At 32.9% G+C, this 23,680-nt stretch overlaps 1 protein-coding gene across 12 annotated transcripts in view; it reads left to right on the top strand.

Moving 5' to 3' along the window:
- The window catches only part of LOC118269059 (broad-complex core protein isoforms 1/2/3/4/5), a 122,297-nt gene that overhangs the window by 67,844 nt on the left and 30,773 nt on the right, over positions 1 to 23,680 (top strand). The window contains exon 1 of one of the 12 annotated variants that reach the window (XM_035583959.2): positions 4,464 to 5,115. The exons of 10 other annotated variants lie outside the window; for them this stretch is intronic. The gene's annotated coding sequence lies outside the window, so the exon portion shown is untranslated. Of the gene's footprint in view, positions 1 to 4,463; positions 5,116 to 7,086; positions 7,550 to 23,680 lie in introns of those variants that run through there. One more of the 12 variants, XM_035583953.2, reaches the window with a different exon arrangement.

Genomic DNA, 23,680 nt, shown 5'->3' with positions numbered 1-23,680 from the left:
ACACACGATTCTCAAAATACAACTGTCACTTACATCGAATGCGTTCGTAGCCGTCTACGGATATTCGTAGGCGCCTACGTAGTTTGCTACGAGCTAACCCCTTGCGTAGCACGCTCATCATAGTTTATTTTTGTTTCGACCCTCTACGTATGTTAGGATATATCGGGTGGGTAGGGAGTTCGGACCCCGGTTTAGATATCGCTATATTAGAGTGTTTTAGACGAAGTTGAGAGCGAAAGTCTGCCTTCTATCATGTTTTTTTATTTATGTTTTTGTTCATCAACCCTCTTTTTCTAGGGAGGTTTGTGCTGTTGGTTTTAGTGAGATAATTTATATCGTACATTTAGCTTAAATCTAGACTGCGTTTTACTATAGAGCGTAATAAGAATAGCACTATTATTTTAATCATTTCCTAAATGAGAACTGAAACCAGAGTATATTTTAGAAACTTAGTCTACCTAGGTGCTCACGTTTGTCCTGGGTTCAAGACTTAGGATACCCAAATCCTCAAACAGTACATTTTGTAGCTGATATGATAAAAAATGATAATGATGAAACAGTGGCACAGCAATACGTCTCAGGAACAGTTATAGAATGACATCAAGAAATTAAAACAGAAGAGTAAAAAATATTATACACGTGTCAATTATTTTCTTACGGAAATAAATACTTTCAACGATATATAGATTTTATTATCTCATGACGTCACTTCTAGGTACATTTTATACGTAGAAATGATGTATTTGCTCCTAGCCTTTGATTCTTTTTATCCAAGTATTGCTATCTTATACGACAAAATAAAAAGATACGTAGACTTTTAATTTTCACACTCCGTCATCATCCCTATTAAATTACACATGAGAGTAATCCTATTAGTAAATAATTCAACGGCTATTATAACAATATTATTGTAGATCACTAGTTTACAGGATCACACTAAACTCAGTGTAATAAACGTGCTGTTAAATTAACCAATGTTTTGCTTTTGATTGAAATCCGCCCGAACCGTCCATTTATCTTTAATTAGCTTGTAATTAAATACAATTTGTGGTGTTCGAGTGTGCGGGAACTTAGGGGAGGCTATGTCCGACGTACCGGATACTCGTATGTGTTGATTGTGTCAGTCATTTGTCATTGAGATGCTAAATAATTCAGTTTTAGTTATGGTGGTTACATTTGAGGTAGTGTGATTTCGATTTAAGTAAAATAAATCTAATAAGTTTGCTGCCGCACTCAGAGTCATTTAATGATTACTTTTACTATTCCTAAGTAATTCGATTTTGTTCTCCAAACAATTGCTAAGGACTGGGTTAAGTAAGTACCATTGAACTGTTCTTCTGATTGGCTCTAAGTACAGCATTGAGACTACTAATATTTGAAAGAGGTTGGGATTAATTTTAGATTTGATCGTTGCAAAATTTACTTTTAAGGATAGGAAGTAATTTATATCACGGTATTTTTAAAGAATCGAGACTCATTCGTAAGAAATTTTCTCAGTTATACTCAGGAGAAGCCGCAGGCGCAGATAAATTCAAGATCAAGACAAAATAGTGACATTAAATACGATGTTTCAATTTAATTCATAGCTATGTCGTGTTTTTAATTTCTAATGAATATAAGTTAAACATATCTTTAGGTAATCCAAGTCAAAAGGAGTATAGCAACCAATTCTCTAAATCAACAATCATATAAGACAGTTTAGACTTTAAAACCAATAAATATAAATATCACATTAATTAATGATTTCCTACTTACCCGTCTTCTTTCTTTTACATCTTAACGAAGCATTTTACGGCATTTTTTTGTGTCTAGAGTCTAAGGCTAGAGAATAATAGAGGCTACTAATTTTTCTCTGACCACATGAACAAAGTCGCGGGTGCAAAGCTAGTATAATTAAAAATATTGATCTCAGAAGGGAAACTGAATGGCAAGGAGCTGACATTTTTCTCATAAAATAAGGTCATTTATTACGACCACCATAGGATTAACTTTTGAAACGGATTTGTTAGCTTTAAATCTTTGTCAAGATTTGTAATATTTGAAATATGTCGTGGCTTTTGTTTTACGTTTCAAAAGTAAGTTTTGGAAACGGGAAGTGAAATTAAGAAGTGTTAGGTTAAAAATAAAGTATTGTTTTTATCTTATCACAATAATTTTGCGAGTTTGATGAGTATTAGTTAAGCCATTAGTATATTAATTATCAAGTTTTAAAATAATGTTTTTAGATAACTCAAAATTGGAAGTCGATAACGTCGATACTCGAAGACTGTGAAAGACAGTTTCGTTTCTAGAGGTTGACCTAAATAATAGATAGTTGATTACAAGGGAAGACAGAATAATGGAAAAACAAACATATCGTGACTATAGCCCATAGAATTGTCATCGCAAATCATCTGATACCAGGTAAGTTGGGAAAAAAACGCACAACCAGTACACTCTACTAATAAAAAATTCTAATAAACATGCAACTAAGCACAGGCTTCCGGGCAAATAAAACATAAAAATATATCCTATTTTCATAGGGCGGGAGTGTGGGGTGGGGGGTTCCCACCCCTGGCTGCGCAAAAACCCAAAAACATCGAAATGAAAATGAGTATAACGGGGGAGGGAGGCGCGCCTATGTGTTGGTAATTCATTTTTAACATTACACTTGTGTGTGTTTTAAAGTACAGTCGGAATGAAGAATTGTTTGCTATTGTCGTAATGAGCTGATGCTGGACGGAAATGGGAAAATGTGTATTTATTATTTCCTTGATTAGGTTTTGTTGAATTTTTCGCCATTCTGCCGCGACATTTTGTGGTTTATGTTTTCGGTATCAATTTTTGTAGATGTACTTTTATGGGCATAGAATTTAACAAAATTTTTACCTTTGATTAGTTATCTAGAGTAAATTCAAGATTGGAAACTTTTAATTCGGATCATCATCAGTCATCCATGTTATGAACACAACACGAACACAAAAAAATCCTTAATATAAATACCAATTATTGAATACAAAACACCATCTAATTAGACAATTTTTATTCCCAGAATTAGTAATCTTTATCACTCTACAATAAAACTAAAAAACCTCTCCCTCCAAAATTTTACATTAAATAAAACAGATGGAAGCTGTCTAAATTATGAGGAAATAAGAAATAGATCAGTCTTAAACGATTTCTCCATCTAATTAGAGGGTAGACAGAAAAACAGCTTATTACTACGAATTGCATCACAAGTCATTCTTCTCTCATTCTTTAAACCACTCTTTCTCTCTCACTCTTTATCTTATGTCAAAGTACCCACATTACCAATTACCGTTATTTTTTAAATTTCGAAACAGTTTTTTTTTCTTCTATAGTTTACTTTTAGGTTTATAGTTTTATTATTCATAGTAATGTGTTCTAAATATGTTATAAATGATAGTATGTGTAGGTTTGTTTTCTAATACAGAGTGTTCCATACATGGGCGGTCGGTTTGCCACCTGTTAGATTAGGCACGCCAATACCGCGTGTGTGATATTCAAATTCTACGAATAGTTGTGTACTAGGTAAATATGAGGTGTTATTGTTATTTAATGTTACATATGTTTGCTATTTCATGTACGTACGAATTTGTAATTACCTCAATCATGTACTAATTAGTCACTAGTATCTGTTTATTACATTTTATTAAGAAACATGCACATTTTAATACAAAAGTTACAATTCATAGAAAAGTGTGACGATGTATTTTTTAATTTTCTAATCAGCCGGTTGGGGCCGACTGTACCCGCGAGTTCGCATTGTGCTCCCCTACACACATCTACACTAGCATCAACATAAAACGCAATTTTGTATTAGATTTAATTTGGCCCGTGCGTGTGTGCGTGCGTGCGTGCCTCTGTGTGGGTACGGAAGTGCTTGCTTCCTACGCACAAATTGATTACGATCGTCGTCGAAAGAGGAATTTGCATATACGTGAAACCTCTTTTTTTCTCTTTCCATTTGAAAAAAATCAATCCATCTAACGCTACGTCGCATTAATTTCCCGCGAATTTATTTATTCCTATCTTTCGGATGCTGATCCGGCCTGGCAGCTATCTGGAAGTTTAGTGTCGTGTGTCGGAGCGCCAGGCTACGGGCTACGAGCTACGGGCTACGGGCGCACGCTTGAACTTGGCAAGTTCTTAGCGTGTGCGCGAAGTAAGTGCATGCGTGATAGTTGTGGGGCATAGTGCGGTGCAGGGAGCGGCGAGGTGCAGTCGCGGCCTCCGCCCGCCGCGGCGCCGCGCCGAATGAGCGCCCGATTTAAAAACTATACGGACGAACCCGCGCAGCGAAGCCCCGTAATACCACCCCCCGCGTAATGATTTTTTGGCGATGAATTTATATTCGCGCGCGAGCGGTGCCACTTTTTCGACCCCCCCACGAACCCCCTACCCCCGCTCATTAACGCAACCCAGATATGCAATTCTGATCTTTGACGAGGAGGCTGTAGTGTCGGCGGGCGCCTCGCCGGGAGAGGTGCCCCGTTTTGTTTTTTCCCGCCCGGCTTCATTATTGATGGCATCGGGACGGTAATGCGGAAGCATGTGTGAACGTTTCATTACAAAAGGTGGACGCGGCTCGTGTTAATATTGCAGACCGGCCGGACCCGACCGGACGGGTGGACGCCTCGGAAAAAAAAACTTTTACTCACTAAAAAAAAATTTTAAATTAACAGCCGCAATTAAATTTCGGAATTTCGGGTTCGGTCTTAAGAAAAATAAAGTATAGTAAAGTTAGTGAGGGCGCGCGGCGCGGAACTATCGGGACGCGTGTCGGGGAAAGTTTCAGTCGAACTTGGAGCAAAGTTTCGTCACGTGCGTGTGTGGCCATCGGACCGGTCGCCTGACGGATTGGCCGGCCGGTCGCGGCTCGCCGGTCGCGCTCGTAAACCGAGTCCTCGCAAACTCGCCGAATTCTATCCCAATTTTACTATTTGAATAGTTTTTATTGGTGCATATTTTGTCAACACTCGGATTAAGTTTGTTTATTTGTCCGTCGTGTTCTGTTACCGGACTTTGCTTCTCATATAGTGACTTTGTTGAAGTTTTGTTGATTGTTTTTGTTGAGTTACATTTTTGTGCGCCCGACGCCGGCCGATAGAAAAGGTAAGTCGCTCAACTCTCTGACAAATTATTTATTGTTAAAAGTACGATGGTCCGTTTATTTTCTCACAATTTCTTGTTAATTTATTCGTTTAAAAATGCGGAAGTGTTGAGAAAAGAGTCGTCAAAAAGTTTTTAAAGTTAAAATATTTTAATTGAGTTTAAAAATTAGCATTTTGTAGGATATAATAATGGTGTGGAGATGCTCTGATTTTAATATGTTCACAATTAGTGACCCTCTGACGGCCGCGGCATTATTATGTAAATGTGAATTAGTGGATGCAGGGGCTAGCTGGGCTGCAAGCGGCGCCGGACCTCGACTTAGACAAATCTTGCATAAATAATTGCGATCGGCAAAGAATTGCATCCACCGTTGACCTTACAATTGTTCCACGTATAACGAGTTCCCAACTCACACACTTTAATTTTGCCAAACGGACTTTTGTACTTTTTACTGTCTTGTTATTATTTTTTGTTGTTATGTTAAAATATTACTTTATTTCACTTTTTAGTTTTTATCAAAGCGGCGTTTTGTTATGTTGTTTTTTAGTTTTATTATTTTAATGTTTAAATAATTTATTTTAATGATATGCGTTAAAATAAAAAATACAAACATTTAACGCAACATAGAAAAAAATTACGCCACTTTTTATTTATATTTTTATATTTATTTAATTTTTCTATTTAACTATTTGCAACAAATAATGATGTCAGTCACAATTACGTCTAGTATATTGACCTAGAACTTCTCGCTGTAAACTAGAACTATCACGAATGTTATCTTATCGCCAAAACAAATTATCTATCTGTGTCACCAAAAACTATTATTGGTCTAGCACAATTTTTGCATATGGCAAACTATCTTTAAATACAATATAATAACTCATTATTACTGAAGTTATTATTTAACGTCTCCTCACTTTAGCGTTCTTGATAGTTCTGCTCACCCGTTTAGTATTAGAAGGATGAAGACGCTAAGGAATTGGTGGTACTAACAAGCAGGAAATAATTCTAAAAATGTATAACTTATATAAATGTAAAGTTATACTAATTTCCTAATTGTCAATTTTTAAGTAATTAGTCAGAAAAAAATATTTTTAATATCTATATTAAAAATAAAAACTTAATTTATTAAAACAACTTGAATAAAAAAACAGTAAAAAAGAACGTTAACCAAACAAACAAAACACAAACGTTCTACATTCGCAATTTAAAAAATTGAATCTCGAAATAAGGCCATCAACCCTTTTTAACCGCCAAAATGTGTTGCCATTATCTAAAATAATAAGACTGGCCGACTAGAAAGCCGTGACGGCCACTCGTCTAAGCATCCCTCTAGCAATTCCCACAATGTTGCAACTCTGAGGTCCGATCGCGCATCGAGCTAGCTGCAAGCTTGCAAACACCCCTTTTTGATCCCGACACCATTGTATCTCACAGAAAGGGCCATAGATTAGGTGAATCAGGTTTTTAAAACGTCTACACTATTGTTGAACGACGAAATATTAATTAATTTGCAGTTACGTTGCTGTCGAGCTGGACTCTTCTGAATTTAATTACCAATGTCCAATTGTCCACGGTGTGAGTGGAATTTGTTTCTTTTTCTTTTTTGGTTTTCGTAGGTACAGGTCTACGATTGATTGCTGTTGCAGAAAGCTGGGGAGATTTTATTATGTATTTCAAACTTTGTATATTTTTTAACAGCGTATTGTAAATTAAAAAGTTAAATAACACCGCGTAGGTAACCATCTAATTCTAATTTACTCTTAAAACTTTGATAAAACTTGCTTCAATTCATAAAATCCCACACACAACTGCAATTATTAAACAAACACAATAAAAATTGCGTAGCATCTCATTTTTCTAAGATAACGGCGGCGATAAATTAATCTAAGTAGCCTACAGTGAGCTCGGCCAATAATCTATTCAGACAGTCCATCGATTTAGTCTACCTAGGCATTCGTACACAAAATGCCAGACTAGGAAAAAAGTAAAAAAAAGCGGTGACAGACTCATTCCGTCCGCCGTCTCCTTTCTAATCGCGCCCCCACACGCACGCGCGGCTTTTTAATTGCATCCCCCCACCCCCACCCCGGAAAAAAGGGCGAAGCACACGATGGATTAGCATACAACCTCAGCGAGAGAACGCGGAGCGCACCCCTTCAGTTTTTGCGTGTCGGATCCCGCCATATTTTTCGCGGTTGTATTTTTTTCGGGGGGGCGCGGGGAGCATGGATGTTGCGTGCGCGCCGCGCCAGTCGGCTGGCTGCCGGCGAGCGCGCGATGTGCATAAACCCGTCCGCGATACATAACAACATACTGCACTCTCGGGACGTGATCGGACTCTACTAACACTACTTTTTTATTTATACGTAATAAACTGTGACCAAAGTGTTGTGCTGTGAGGATTTATTACAATAATTTTATATTTAATTCGGTAAGTTTTTCTAGATTGCCTAGTTATCAATATGACGTTAGGACTAGCAAAATTTGGCGATAGCTGGGAGCAAGGTCGTGGCATACAGATAAATTTATTTGCACAAAAAAATGTGTTAGACTTATACGGATAACCTCATTTCGGAACAATGCGCGTTCTTGTGTTAAAATATGTTTCATTTTGAATAATTTCAATTTATCGTTTTCGTAATAAACGCTTTTATCTCATAAATTATGCCTTCTTTTACGGAGAACCTAAATTCTTGACGCTAACTTTTGAAAACTATTTTGAGATGCGAAATACTTCGCGTCAGGAATTTTAGGGTATTACATTTTTTCCTGTTAGTATTTTAATTAGGATCAAATTGATTTTGTCTATTTTTAATGCGAAGATGATTGATTAAAGTTGATAATTTGAAGATGACGTCGAACTAAGTAATCGCTTAATTAGATTAGACTCGATACAGTTTTACAATAGGTATTGATAGATGAATTATAGTCGCACCCATTTTAATAATACCGGAATTAAATACTTAGTATTTGTTACATAAGTTCATAAATAATAACTTCTAACGTAACTTAGAATTAGAATGAACTATTTGACAAACTTACATCAAATTTACTCTTAACCTAACTTAAAAAATGTCCTATCGCCAAATTAGCTTAAAATAAGTAACTTAACTTAGAGGATAGAATGATATAATGATATAATAAAGCTTAAAAAAGAGCTTTATCATTAAATTCCTGTTAAAAAGTAACAAATACAAATTACACACACTTTTCCTGTTAAGTCTCAATACGGGACTTTCTTGAAAACAGTAATTAACTATACATAAAGTATATTTCTCTTTATCAAATAAACTGCAATTTGTACTTACCTATATAAGTGCATTCAACTTAAGTGCATTTAAAAATAGTTCTAATGCAAGCTAAACCGATATTGTGTTAGTCATTTGACAATTATTAATAATAATGTCAATTAAGTATAAAAGTGACGCTAAAGGGCAAAGACCTTATGTTCTAGGCAAAAGGTACAGTTTTATTTGTCATTCGCAGTTTCTGAATTAATTTGTAATTTGTTTCATCTTATTTATACTTATAATGGGATAATATTGTCTGTTAAAAATAATATATGACACATTTACATAAAAACGCTTAAATGTCTAGTTATAAAATGCATTTCTTTTGTTACACATTTAGTATATAAGTATAAATTACGCCACTTATTTATTTATAAATAGCAAAACCAAATAATACTTATTTCATATTTTAATTCTTTATTTTTAATTGCCTAACAAGAATTAGCTAGTTATCCGGTTTAGTCAAATGCGACGGACAGTTTAAGCCATGTGACTACAGTTGTCACTATATTCTCGCTAAATACTGAGCCCTGAAATAATATAAAAGTTTCAAAACGGTTCTTAATTTATTTAGTATTATTTGTTTTATAATAGTTTCAGGGTATAAAAAGATATGAGAGATAGAGAAATGAAAATTAAACATTAATAATATAAATAAGCTAATAAATAATTTTTTACTTTAGCAACTGTACTTAGGTTAATATTAAAACTCATAAATATAATAATACACAAAACTTTTACTATAGTTTAAAAAATAATTGAAATAGATAGTAAATAATAGTAACTTTTTAAACAACTAATACAGCTAAAACTAATTTATCTAAACATTTTAAATAACACCACAGAATAGAAAAGAGACCTCTTATTAAACAAATCAAAAGTTATATCATAATACATTTAAGATATAGCAGATCCGTTATGTTATAATTTGACCTATTTTATTCTATAATTTTACACGTGTAACTAGATAAAATAACTTCGCAGTTTTGCTAAGTTATCTTACGAATTACAAATATACAGAATGAAATACTTAGCTAAAAAAATAAAAGATTCATTATTCATTCATGAAAATAGTATTTTAATTTCAATTTAATACATAATTATTACTAAACGACGAAATATAAGTATCTAAAATTAGGCATTAGTCAATTTAATAGTGCTTAAAACTTTTCCTGTTCCGAACAAAACCAATAAATAGGTAAACTAACTAACTAAATAACAAAACTAAACTAAAAAGTGGCGTAATGAATAAAACAAAAATTACGCCAACAATTTATATTTTAAGTTATAAAAATGAATCAATTTTTATTCTAAAATTAGATTTATAATAAAGAAAATATTGTGTTCTTGCAGGGCACAGATTTAGGTACAAACGGAATAATTGATAAACAAGCGTAGCCTCGTCCTTGGAGAGGTCAATAACGCTTAGGCCTGGCTAGATAATAGTCCAGTTAGAACAATACTAGCTATAGACTTAGTCACTTTGTAAATAAGGATAGTTTTTGCATAAATTGTTCATTTATTTGAACTTGTATACTACGCTTTGTGGGCTCAATAAACATAATAGTATAGATTGATATATGTGTATTAATATGCCAATTAACTCCCTAACACTATTTATTATTAAAATTCATTTTTACGAGTATTTATCGAGTGCATTTACGATTATCATCTTGAGATAATCATCAAAGTGACTACCGATTTATTGCAAAAGTGCATTTTGTCACAAAGAAATTGTATGAAAGCATAAAGTCATTAAGAGTCATTTTTATAGAAACATTTAGTCAAATCTAAACTAACCTAAAAAGATAAATTTTGAATATTTCAAAACTAATAAAAACGACTTACCTAATCCTAAAAAATAAATTACAAAATGGATCTACACCGCTCCTAAATATAAAACTAAAAAACGCAATAATTAAATAAAATTCCACTTACAAAAGCCGTCGGCTAAGTGACGTTTGATTCAAATATGGCTGCCACAAAAATATTTGTTGACATGTCATTTCTCAATCTATCTTTGACAACCAATCAAATTTATTCAAAGTATTGAACTAGTTAGTTTTATTATGAGTGGACCACTTTATCCATTAAAATGTATAACTTTGTAATATGTAATATGAAATGAGAAACATATTATTTCTTTAGTTTTAGTTAAATTTACAAAATTACATAAAAAATACTGAGCGTTCTCACAAATCCTGTGCAGTTAGCTAATACTAGATACTGAGTTTTGTCGCCATGATCTAGAAATTAATACAGACGCGTTTTATTATAAAAAATACTATTTTTAATTGTATTAAAAGATAATATTTAGTTTTTTTTCATATCCCATGACTAAATGTATAATAAGAAACAATATATGCCATTAAAGTACTATTTAATTGTTTACAATGATACCTATGTCCTATAAATTAACTTCTTTAAGGATATTTGCTTCATAATAAATTATGTTAATGCATCACTAAAACTAGGTATACCATTTGGTCATATAGGATAGACCTAGAAAATTAAATCTATAATCACTCATAAGTTTATAATTAGATTATTTAAATTCACATGTAGGTATTGCTTTGTAACTTTACCACAATCATAGAGCATAAAAAACATAAACAAATTGTAAATTAAATTGAAAACAGTACTGATTATTGAAAAATTACATATTCTTTTATATTTAATTTAATATTTACAACTAAACTAGAAAACTTAAAAACTTAATAATGAAAGTTAGTTTTTTTCTATTTACATTACAAGTAACATTTTGTAAATTAAAACGAATTCTCAGAATATAGTTAGAATTATATATAATACATAATGTGTAAAAGAGTTAACTAATAAAATTGTTTCCTATGATTTTCGTCTCAGCGTGATAATATTTACATTTCGGTCGCGTTAGTTTTGCCAACTTCGGCCAGTAACACGAGCCAAGTTTATTATAGCCGACGACTACTTAACTACTAATCGATTTTATTATAATTCTCTATAAAATTCTACTTCTCATGTCTCAGAATTATAAAGAGAAAATCTTAAAAAATCACTTAATATTTCCTATATAATGCACACTTGGCAGCAGAGGAAATTCAAACATTCAGTCAGAATCAAAAAGATATGTTTTCTTGTATGTTAAATATGTAAAATAATAATTATAATAAGTACTTAATATAACATCCAATAAATTACCAATATATATAAATAAAAATACAAAGTTTCAAAAATAAAAATAACCCATTTAAAAAACTTATAAATAAATGCAAAATCCTAAATCAATATAGAAAATAAATAAATCCGCCATTTTTAAACTCCCTAATCCCATCCACATGACTAAGTTTATCTAGAATTCTAGATAGGTACTCCAGATAGAATCCACAGGTAGTCTTGGTACCTAACTACCTACCTAGTATCGACGCAGGCCCAGCTACCTGCGTAAGGGTGACTATTTGCGTCACCAGCGCTAGCGGGTGAACCCCGCCACCTAAACGGTCCACTGGCTCTGAATCGTATCTTTTAAGCTATTTTATGGGTAGATAGACAAACCTACCAAATTATAGCCTAATCCTGTAGCGAAAATTAAGTAATATTATGTTACTATTTGAGGAAGTAAATGGATGTGTTTAACTCATTTAAATAAATGTTTTGATTTTGATTTTGATGATGTGAATGAAAAAATAGAAGGTGTGCTGTAATGATTGATTACTGACACAAATAAAATAAGACAAAACACACACATACCTAATGTGCTACTACTTAGTATATAAATACTTAAAATACTTTACAAATTGTAAAATCAATGTTCAACCAATGTAACTAACAAAAAATAGGTGTTAAATAATTTATATACTTCTTGTTACCTTCCTCTACGAAATAGCTTATTATCAAGCACTCATTATGGGTGTATATAAATTTAAAATAGAAATAACCTACATTTGCCATATAGGTATTACAATACAAATTAATCATATGTCTTATAGGTTGTGTGTATTATATAAAATTATATGAGTCACATCGAAGGCCCATATTAATGAAAAACACATCACATGCATATAAGTAGCCAACTGACCAAAGGCCTATTCTCACATGGAGAAGGTTTAAGCATTAATCACCACGCTTGCTAAATGCGGGTTGGCGATTCCAAACTTATAATCAGAAATTATAAACCAAGGTATTCCTACGATGTTTTCCTTCACCGTTAGTCAGTGGTGTCTAAATAATGATAGAAAATACATATAACGTATGAGTCACAATATTACTTAATTGGATTTAAGGATATTCTATGTAACACGAATAAACCTAAAATAATTAGTGTCGGTCTATGTGGGCAACGGATTTAGCTATTATTAAAATAAACATGTTGACATCATCAGAACAGAACTATACCTTACTTCTATACATTGTAAAGTATGTATGTATAACTATAATAAGAGCTAAGCACACTAAACAAGTTGTTTTTCACAAAAGTAAATTATCATTATTGGTTTCGGGTTTGTTTCCCAAATTGAGAAAGGGGGAAAAGAAGTTCTGATAGAGTAGAGTCTTAAACTATGTCTTATATTCATAACTTATTAATTAAAGTATCTTATTAATCCATCTATCATCTCTCTATAATACAATCTACACTACTTATGAAGAAATAAATGAATGACCACCCATCAAATTCCAATCCTCGGCGCACGACGCTTAACTTAGCGTACAACACAATCTAATGTGTATGTTACATAAAGGAAACAGTCGGCTGGTACATTTTTTTATCTTTTGGTGAGCAATGAACCTAGATAAGGCGAGCACACAGCTCAGACTAGATAGACTATACCAACATTCAGTATTTTTATAGTGTCGCCTAAATAGATTTGTAATGTACTGGGGACGGGGTAAGCAGAGGTCCCTGAAAAACATACACAAAAAAGTTTTCTTTCAGTTTAAAGTTTTTATAGCACTAAACTCTTTTGTTTACAATTTATAAATACTAATTAATGCAATTCAAAGTCTAAATCAAAACATTTATTTCAATTAAACCAATTTGAGACACTTTGAGCGTCAAAATAACTATTGAATTGTAACTGTAAAACCATTAGCCTACCTAACCATTAACCATAGCCTGATCATAAAGGACGTATAGGAAGCACAAATACAGACAAAATAATACCTAAAGCAGACACGTACTCGTATTAAAAGCTTACTTAACTCTAGATTCGAACCCCATCTTCCTTACAATAACTAAATCAACATACCTTTCTATAAAAAGCATTAACAACAATTAGAATGCTTTATTAACCTACTTTTATGAAAAAGGAGGTTCGTGTTTCATTCAGTGATAAGCAATAAAAACATTGTGGCTACCATTATCATTAAAGTCTAATTTCTTAGTGTTTTCATATGTGACCTAGAATCTGGATTTAAATCTGTCATCAAAATGTAGAATCTACTACTAAGATACATAATATTGTGCCTTAGTTACTAAATAAATTAAATGCACAAAATTAAACTCACTAAAACATAATTAGGTAACTCAATTCAAAAATTGTAATAAATATTCCTAAACCTAGAAATAAAACCTAGAATTAATTCAAACTTAAACTCTAAGACACTTTTCAAAATATCAAAATTCTAATTTTGTTACCAACACAAGCATCAAACATAAACCTTCACAATTGGCAGTACAGTTCACAACCACTGCAGGAACTAATCCAAATAGAACTTAAAAACAGCTTAATATAAAACATCGCGGTAGGTAAAAAGAGCAAAAGTGTCATATTTGTGAGAAATAATACATTATAGACCACCCGGCGGCGGTCGCGGGTCCAATTACTATATTTCTTAGATTCACCTCTTTATTATCTATAAGACGGACGGACAGACCGGAATTGTGTATGTAAACAATTTATTTATAAGTAAACTGTTCATAAAACACCATTGTAGGTGATAACAACCATTCTCCCATAGAAAGATAGATTAAGTTAATACAAGCTCTTCTTGCAAACGTTACCTCACACTAGGATACTCTCTCTATGTTGTAAATACATTTACAAACACAAATACATGATCACTCAGCAATAATAATTTATTCTTTGTATGACCTATAAATTGCAGTCATAATCTATAGAGATCCATAATATATAGAGGGAATCAAAGCCGCGTCACCTTTGCGCAGGAGTCGGTTGCCTAGTTACTGCGCCGTATAGTCAAAAGCTACTGTTCGGTAGATATCAGGTTGAGTATACGGTCAGTTGTAGCTCTCCTAATACAAAATAACTAGCTACTCCTGCACTGTTTCACCCGCTACTATTGATTATAGCGTGATGTTTATTAGCCTATTACCTTCCTCAATAAATGCACTATCCAACACAAAATGAATTATTCAAATTGAACTAGTAATTACAGTAATTTCAGTATTAACGCGTTCAAAAAAACAAAAGAACTTTTCAGCTTTATAAAATAAAATATAAGTAGAAGTAGATATAGGGCTTTTACAATTCAATGGGAAAATTAGAATGCCTAAAATGTACCTTATTTAAATAGTATAAAACTCATATAAATCTCAGTTATTAGCCAAATATAGTCTATACAAAGTTGCCACAGAAAAACGGGAATTTTAGAAGCAAAAACCCAGGGATTCCTTCTGTATCTAATAAAGCATAGCAGTAAAATTTCCTAACATACAACGTGATATACATGCAGTATAGGTGCAATACAATAATTCGTTAATTAATATGGAATATATTTACTGATATCAATTATTATATACGAGTTCTATTATATTTTTGTTTAATAATATCCTGTAGGTATTATGACGAATTGCGTCTAGCCGGTTGATAGGAACGTACTGTTGTGCGCTGAAGTGTCTACTTCGAATTTAAAGTTTAGTATTATTAACTTTGCTTAGTTACTTTAAGTTCTAGAAATATATCATTCATTCATTTTTATTAAGCTTTATGATTTTCTCTTGTGTTGTGGGTGCGTTTTCAAACATACAAGTTCACATACACATGACACCCAGACCAGAAACAACAATTTATGAATCACACGAAAAGTTATTCCGTGCGGGAATAGAACCCGCTACACAATGCCCGGCAGCCGGTTGTCTAGTCACCGCACTAATCGTACAGTCAAGTCAATATAGTTCTTGTTGTTTATTTTGCAAATAGGTTACTAAGCAGCAATATTACGCGTCAACATTTAATTAAAACAAGATGAGGTCGACATTTTCTATCTGGTTACTGTAAGTTGTACTGTAGTGAACAATATTATTCAGCGATATATATTTCTCACAGAGAGATATCCATACTAGCTTCGTCCGCATTCCCGTGAGATAAAAAGTATCCAATCACCTAAGTCAGCTCAGACCTGTCTGTAAACCAAATTTCATCACAATCCGTTCAGTAGTTTCAGAGTTCTATTAGTGTGATACCTCTAACAAAATGGTAGCTTTCAGAATGAGAATGCAGAAATAATTCTCACGATAAGACGTTTTATCTTAACAACTGGTAACGGTTCGCTTAACAAAAATATCTCATGCGTTATCTTACCAATAAGTTACTATTACAACAAAAAAAATAAACTAGAGATCAATCTTCAGGGGCTTTTATTTAGGTACCACTCTATCTTTCCTAGTGTGAGCCCTGCTTCGGCACGAATGGGCTGCTTGACCGAAGTAATACAGATCTAACAGAAAACTGACGTGAAATAACGCTTGCGTTAGTGTGTTATGTGGGTGAGGTTACCGGAGGACCAATTAGCCCCCTTCCTAATCCCCGATTCCCTAACAACCCTTAAATTCCAACGTTACTTACGGACGGCGACGATTGCTTACCATCAGATGATTCGTTTGCTCGTTTACCGGCTTATACCATAAAAAATCATCCTAAAACCAACAAAAATTATATTGACAAAAATCTTTATAAATAATTGATCATCAAAGTTATTTTCTTATTAAACACTTACGTGAGTGACTGTACTCTTCAATAACATTAATCAAGGAAAACAAAGCTACACAGTACCTATTTAGGAACCTAATATGTAACACATTTTAGGTTTTAATTGTGAAATAATCTAACTAACCTAACTGCCGCACTCAGAGTCATTTAATTACTACTTAAACTATTCCTTAGTAACGATTTTGTATCGAAAACAATTGCTAAGGACTGGGTTAAGTAACCATTAAATGATTCTGAGTACGGCGGTAAGGGTTTAGACGTTTATAGTTGTATAATATTATGTTTAATTTTAAGGTTTCTATGTAAAGTACACCATCGTCATATCTCTTGCATTTACCGGAGTAATAACTACAGTTTAATAATAAATAATTATTTGAAATATAGTATATTATATTGAATATTCACAAAGGCATTTCCTATCTACTTCTGAACAATATAATATGAGTGCACTATTTATATAGGATTCATAACTTAACTGGTTAAAATGAATAGGGTAGATGACTAATTTTTATTTTAATGTACGTCTTGTAGATTATTTTTGAAACTTTGGATATGTGTTTACGGAAACAAATAAATATTTTAAATATTTGCTCCCCACTACTTGTTTATCGTTTTTCGTTTTATCTAATTATTATTATCTTAAATGAAAAAATAAAAAAGTAGATACGTGTCTAATATTCCACGACACAGGAGACATTACCAGTGTGGGGCAAAGTTTAACACTTTAAACGCCACGGGGGTCACCGGTGACCGACATTAGCGGAGGATTTGCCTTCAACAGTTTTCTATTGGCAGTCAAAAACTTAAAAAGAAAATTGTGGGTGCATTTACAAACACTCACACATTGCAAGCCATGAGTTATGTAACATAGCCATGTCTATCAAAAACTAGATAAAACCAGTTTAATCCTAATCACTATCCCGCCATATCGGGGAAATACTGGTAAGATGTCATTTTTGGTTCGTAATCAAAATCTGGGCTTGTCTGATAAGCGGGCTTAACACGAGTACATATGTACGAGTTGTCAATATATATTACCTATCGTAATGTGTAAATTACTTTCTACTACTTTTGATAATCATTATTTAAGTCACGTCTACCATTTTCCACCCCTTTTAAGCTTTGACAAAGAATTTTCTCTCAAATTATTTTTTATTAAAATCTTTTCTTTTCTTCCGTCGATGAACATTAAAAAAACATTATTATTAGGAAACTTCTTAAGCAATTTTCATTCTTTCTCATAAACACAAAAAAGCATCTATTTTTGCACCAAATCTAATGCTACCTTCCATTTAAAATTCAAATATTTCTTTACCACCACATAAAAAAAAAATCTATCCTCGATCTTAGTTCGATGCAGTCGTTTAGGAGATATGCGCAAACACATCACAGTGATAAAGAGATATAAAGGTTGATTCAATAGTCACTGTCGTAACATCAAAACAATCGAAGCGAAACGTGTCAATCTAACCAAAGTACTCAGTAACCGTATTAGTTTATTTTAACAAGAAAATTGCGCAAACCACGGTTAGGAATTTAACCGAGCACGGTTTTAAGAATTGAACTATAATGTCAGCAAATTGATTGGAGCAAGGAAATCTTTGAGACAATACGTTTCAGTCATCAGCAGTTCTTTGGTGTTCCCATAGGTACTGTTCTGGGACCAACGCAAAAAATGTACTTAAAAAAATACTTTACTTTTTAGAATTATGAGTCATTGTTTTGGTGGGCTCAAGATTTGAACTTTGGGTTGAGCAAAGTATTATAGAACTTTTCGATTTTGACATTTTAAGAAGTAAGATAGAGTCTGGGATTGTTCCTGATCTTTGGTTTTAAGCTTGCCCTTTGCTACGATGAGACTGTATAGAAACCATTGACTACGCGTTACTCTTGATTGCGTCTATCTATCCCTTGGAATTCAAAGCTTGTAGTTATGTTGTTTTGATCTAACCTTTCAACTCTACACACGAAAGGAAGTACATAGACGTCACCTATATCACTTTGTTGAAAAATAAATTGTATGTATAATTGTGTGCGCACGCGCATCCGGATGAAGAAGACAAACAATACATATCTAGGCGTCGGTTACAAGTAAACATGTGTGGCTTTGTAATTAATTATCGTGCTGTTTTAGTTTCTTGAAAAAGAAGAATCTAGAAGATAATTAATCTTTAAAAGAGACTTTTTGGTAGATATTCCAGAAGTCTTCTTGTCCTTGTACATTGCCATTTTCTTTACTAATGACGATCACATGGTATCTATAAAGAACTCCATTTTATCAGATCAAAATAAATAACGTCATCTTTCTAAATCTTCTTCTGTTTTAATGGTTCCCTGAACTTCAGTCAGTCAGAAAAAAATATGGGTTTCATTAAAAATATCCCTAAATTTGTTGCCAATGCACAGAAGATGGCTCTAGCGGTGCAATTCTTGTTGATTAGGCAACGGTGACCGCTCCCCGGGTCGTCAACTTTGCCGCTACCGATAGTAACATGCCAAAAAAACAGATAACACGACCTTACTTAAATAAAATAAGGAAAACCTATTACAAATGTCTGATCCTACAAAAGACGTTTGTTTAGTAACAACAGTAATCAATTAAAAAGAGACATATACGGCTAACATGACATTAATTATGATATTCATCGCTTTAGATAAATATAAAGTAATATAGATGACATAACTAATCAGTTTGGTTTAGATTGTAACAGTTTTACAGCTGACATGGAGACAGATTCACCCAATTTTAAATGACACTAGCTTCTGCGGCTTTGCCCGCGTTTCCGTGGGATAAAAAGTCCTATCACTCAAGTCAGCTCATACTCTGTCTGTATACCAAATTTCATCAAAATCCGTTCTGTAGTTTCAGCGTGATTGACGGACAAACATTCAAACAAACAAACTTTCGTAGTTATTATAGTGTGATAATATTTGGACCTCCTGTAACTTACAAAAGTGGACTGGATACATTAAGAAGGGTCGCATTAAGTCGTTGGATTTTTTTATGTTATGGGTCGGTAAATGAGCTGCAGCATTATCTGATGGTAAGCAAATATGTTGTCAGTTGTCAGCTTTTAGGAGGTTAAGGATTTACGAATTGGGGATTTAAGGAGTGGGATCTTTTGGTGTGGCCAACTGAACAAGATGCAATAGGCAGTTTCTAATAATGAAAAAATTAAGATGGAAATCGCGGTTGCAGTTTCTCCAAAATTTAAATATGATTCAGAACTGTGAACATACTTTCCGAGAATGATTACAAAGATATCATTTTACGTTACGAACCAGACTGCACGACTGCATTTAAGATTTTATCTTGTACTCGATCGAACGTAAATTGAATCGTATAAATAAATATACATAAACACAAGACTTAGAATGTTTAGATTGAACTAGTTTTCACCGATTTTCTGGATTTTTAATATTTTCATGTATGACAGCATATTACATTTAAAAATAAGATAAAACGACTTCAACCACGCCTCCGACACCGCCATTTTAATATTCCCTATTCGATCCATGTTTAGCGACAGATTATAAAATCCCTGCGCTTATTGATAAAAACCGAACTAACATGGCATCGAAGGCTCAAAATCTAGTAATTTTATTGATAACGTTTGAAAAATAAAAAAGAACCTAGTGTAAGCTGTTTGACGCGTAATCTAAAATTATTCGGCACACGTTATCGCTCGATATATCAAAATTCGCAATCTCTTGCAACGATAACGCCCAGCCCTAGGTTAGGGAAGTGACGCGACTTTTGTCGATATTATTACGAACTTTGAACTGTGACGTAAGGTATTCTGCCTTAACGCTTTAGGTATCTTGTGATATTATCTTTGAATGCAATGTGTTATATTGCTGCTGTTTTTGATGCTTAGATTAAAATCAAATTCTTGGAATTGTTTAATTTCGATAATATGCGGGCTGTTGTTTTTAAAAACATTATTACTTAGTAACATGCAATGCTTCTAAAACCAAAATAACAAAACCGTAAACACAGCACAATAAAATCTATACTTGTTTTTATGTACTCACGATAAAAAAGTATCGATAAAATGCCTACGTGTTTCACATCACTAATACTCGATGCAGTCCTTATCACGAACCTAACGTTTTTAATACGCGGCATTAATATTTGTTTACCAGCATAGACAAATTTTGTAACGAATTCAATTTAAACTTGAAAACGTACGGAGTTAGGTAATAGGCTTGTCCTTAGTTAAAATGGGACTTATAGCATGACTAGCGAATACTGGGCGTATTGGGAGGACACTTCTAAGTTCTCCTTTGGAGTATCAATATCCGTGGCATTGGTAGACTATGATCCTCTATATAAGAGAGTTTGTCATAATCTTCACTATTGGCAAACAAGTTGAAGACCGCAGTTCAACAAGTTCAGGTTTATTAGACAGCACCAGAGCGCTGCTGCCATCAGGCAGACGAGTCTAATAAAGACCGCTTTATCAATGTAGTCCCTATTTTTTGAAGGGGGAAATGTGATGTGATGATTCTACCGTCACTACAAAGCTGGATTCGTATTAAGAACCCTATGTCTCTTTACATAAGAACCACATAGGTAAAAGGAATAAGTAAAGATACAAAACAGTCTTCATTTAAAAACTGCATCTGAAAAAAACTAGAAAATAATGTGATATGTCCATTCTATTACAAGAATTGTGATAAGATAAAACAGACATACATATATGCAATCGTAATCTCGTTTGATATATTTATTTACGTTTATTGTACCTAGTATTTATATAGCTACTAGATATGTGTGTATGAGAGGTTAGGTTTCATAAATTCCTTAATTGTGAAGGCAATTATTGCCCTATAAAACGAATGTTCCTGTAATTTGCCGTTTTTATCTGTAACTAAGTAATTAAACATATGTTAATTAAAGTCGAAATCGGTTGGAAATTAAAATCTTAGTACTTTCACCGTTATTGTATGCAGAATAACCCCCTGCTTAAAGTAAGCCCACATTAATTCTCTTGTGTATAGTGTTAATGAGTTAGAAATGTTTCACTATGCACTATGTAATTACTAGCTTACTAGCAGCTTCTACCACATTCTATAAAAAGTGGCCTATGTATTATTTCCTGTTTCAAATTTGATTTCGATCTCTCCAGCCGTTTTGACGTGAAGAAGTAGCAAATAAACAAACAAAAATTAAAAACTTTCATATTTATAATATTAGTAGGATTAATATATGTATGGATAATGATGTAATTATTACGTAATAATGTGCAACATTTGTTTAGTAGATATCAAAAAAATCCCCAAATAATCATTAATAATTGTATTATTAATAATATGAAGTTTTTAAGTTCATTTCGAGCCCATTGCAATAGTTGTCAGATGGTCATTGACTCGTCTTACTTTCCTTACTTATAATTTATCGTAATTTATAAGTAATAAATGTTATAATATTCATATAACAGTACTATTATTATATAAACCTGTGATAAAGAGTTCACTCTTCCTTGTACACATTTTTCTAAGAGTTTTTTGACCCTAAGGTCGACAAATGGCGGGCCTACGATCGCATAAAAATAGGGATGTGCTACAAACATCTACGTGAATATATCGATAAAATACAACGTATATATTTTGTAATTAATACCAAATTAAACTGGTTTAAGCCTAGTTGCTAAAATTATGTAATGTTGTAAATTATATAAGCATAATAATTATTAATTTTAGGTGAAAATTATGACTCAAACTTAAACGTATAGTCACTATAAGTATGAGTAATGTAGTTTCGTCACTATTCAACTGAAATTGACTCCAATTTAGTTATTTTAATATTAACTTTAAATAAAATAGTTTAACAATAATGTCTCCTACGTTTAAAGTAATAAGGTATATATTTCAATTGCCGGTAACATAAGCTAGAAAACCTTTGAAAAGTTGACTAAATTCATGGTTTACTAAACCACATTAGTAATGTTATAATCAATAACACTATTAATAGTAACTATTTCATTGAAATTTCCCATGAAAGAATAATAGGTAGCATAGTTTTTCATCAATAGGAAAATTCTTAATTTCCCTATCTTTGCCACAAAAACCATTTATTTACGAATGAACTAACCAAAACCAAATTGCATTCACAAAAATAAAATAAACATTTCCTAGAGAACTCAATATTATATTAAAAAGTATATACAAGTTATTACATATTAACGTTTTAATGATAACTTAGGTCATGTACCATGACGTAACTTTAAATGAAACAAGCAAACCCAGTGTATGGATACTAGTTCAGCTCCTAATGTTTATCTTATGACCCCGAACTAAGGAATAAGAAAAAAAAATAACTCTACATGAATACAGTCTTTGTTTCATAGATAATGAGTTAGTTATATACTTTAGTTACATGGTTTTTATATATTTGTATGTAAATGTCGTATTTTTCTTGTAATTCTAGTGAAGTTAGGAGAGTTTATAATGTATGGTTTTGTTCTTAATATTTTATCTTACTAACTATGTGGTAAAAGATGTATTTATAGGATCAACTTTTTACACACACTTTTGTAATATTGAACATAATTCTTAGTTATATGTAAGAGGTTAAGTACAAAGTCTATATAATGATGAATAAGGTGTTTAATTCAGTAAAGTCACCCACGTTTTACTCAACACTTTATTATTTCTGTCTTCTTTAGATACCTAGAAAACTATACAGTTAAGATGCGCTAGGTATGAAATGACTGATGTATACCGTGTTAGTAATCCCAAAAGATATAGTTTCCGAGCATTTTTAATGAACAAAACGCCGCCTATATACGCAAGGAGTGGCAGCAATTAACCCTCCGTAATCCCCTCGCGACCTCCCAAAACGGGAAAGTCGTGCTATTAAAACAAATAGCGACCTTAAAATACCTAAACAATAAGGTTTTACGGGCGAAACCGTATATAACTCCATATCACTTCCGTATATAATCCTTACATATGAGAATTTTCAACCAATCGCGTTTAAGGTCAAAGTTGAAACGACCAATCGGGCGGCGTCACTCGGTATTCAAACTATGTAGGCTTGTAGCGAAAGTGAAAGTGGTCCAATCACGCGTGCACGTTCAATGTGTGGGTGTGTGTTGACCGTGTGTATGTGTTTGTTATGAATGAAGGCCTGTTTTAGTTGGCATGTTATATTTGAGCTTCGGGTTTTATCCGCAAAACTTGGATCAGGAAATGTAGGTTAACATGTGGGCCGGGTATATTATATACAGGTGGATTATTTCAGCACACTTTGACATCTCGTCTCTTGTGAACGATGTCTATTACTTATAGCTAGCTAGGCTGGGATATTATTACCTAGTACTATGTAAAAGGAAGATT

Source organism: Spodoptera frugiperda, chromosome 2 (genome assembly GCF_023101765.2).
Source record: "Spodoptera frugiperda isolate SF20-4 chromosome 2, AGI-APGP_CSIRO_Sfru_2.0, whole genome shotgun sequence".
Taxonomy (NCBI): Eukaryota; Metazoa; Arthropoda; class Insecta; order Lepidoptera; family Noctuidae; genus Spodoptera; species Spodoptera frugiperda.
The sequence above is the reverse complement of the archived record's forward strand: the minus strand, read 5'-3'. Positions and strand labels throughout refer to the sequence as shown.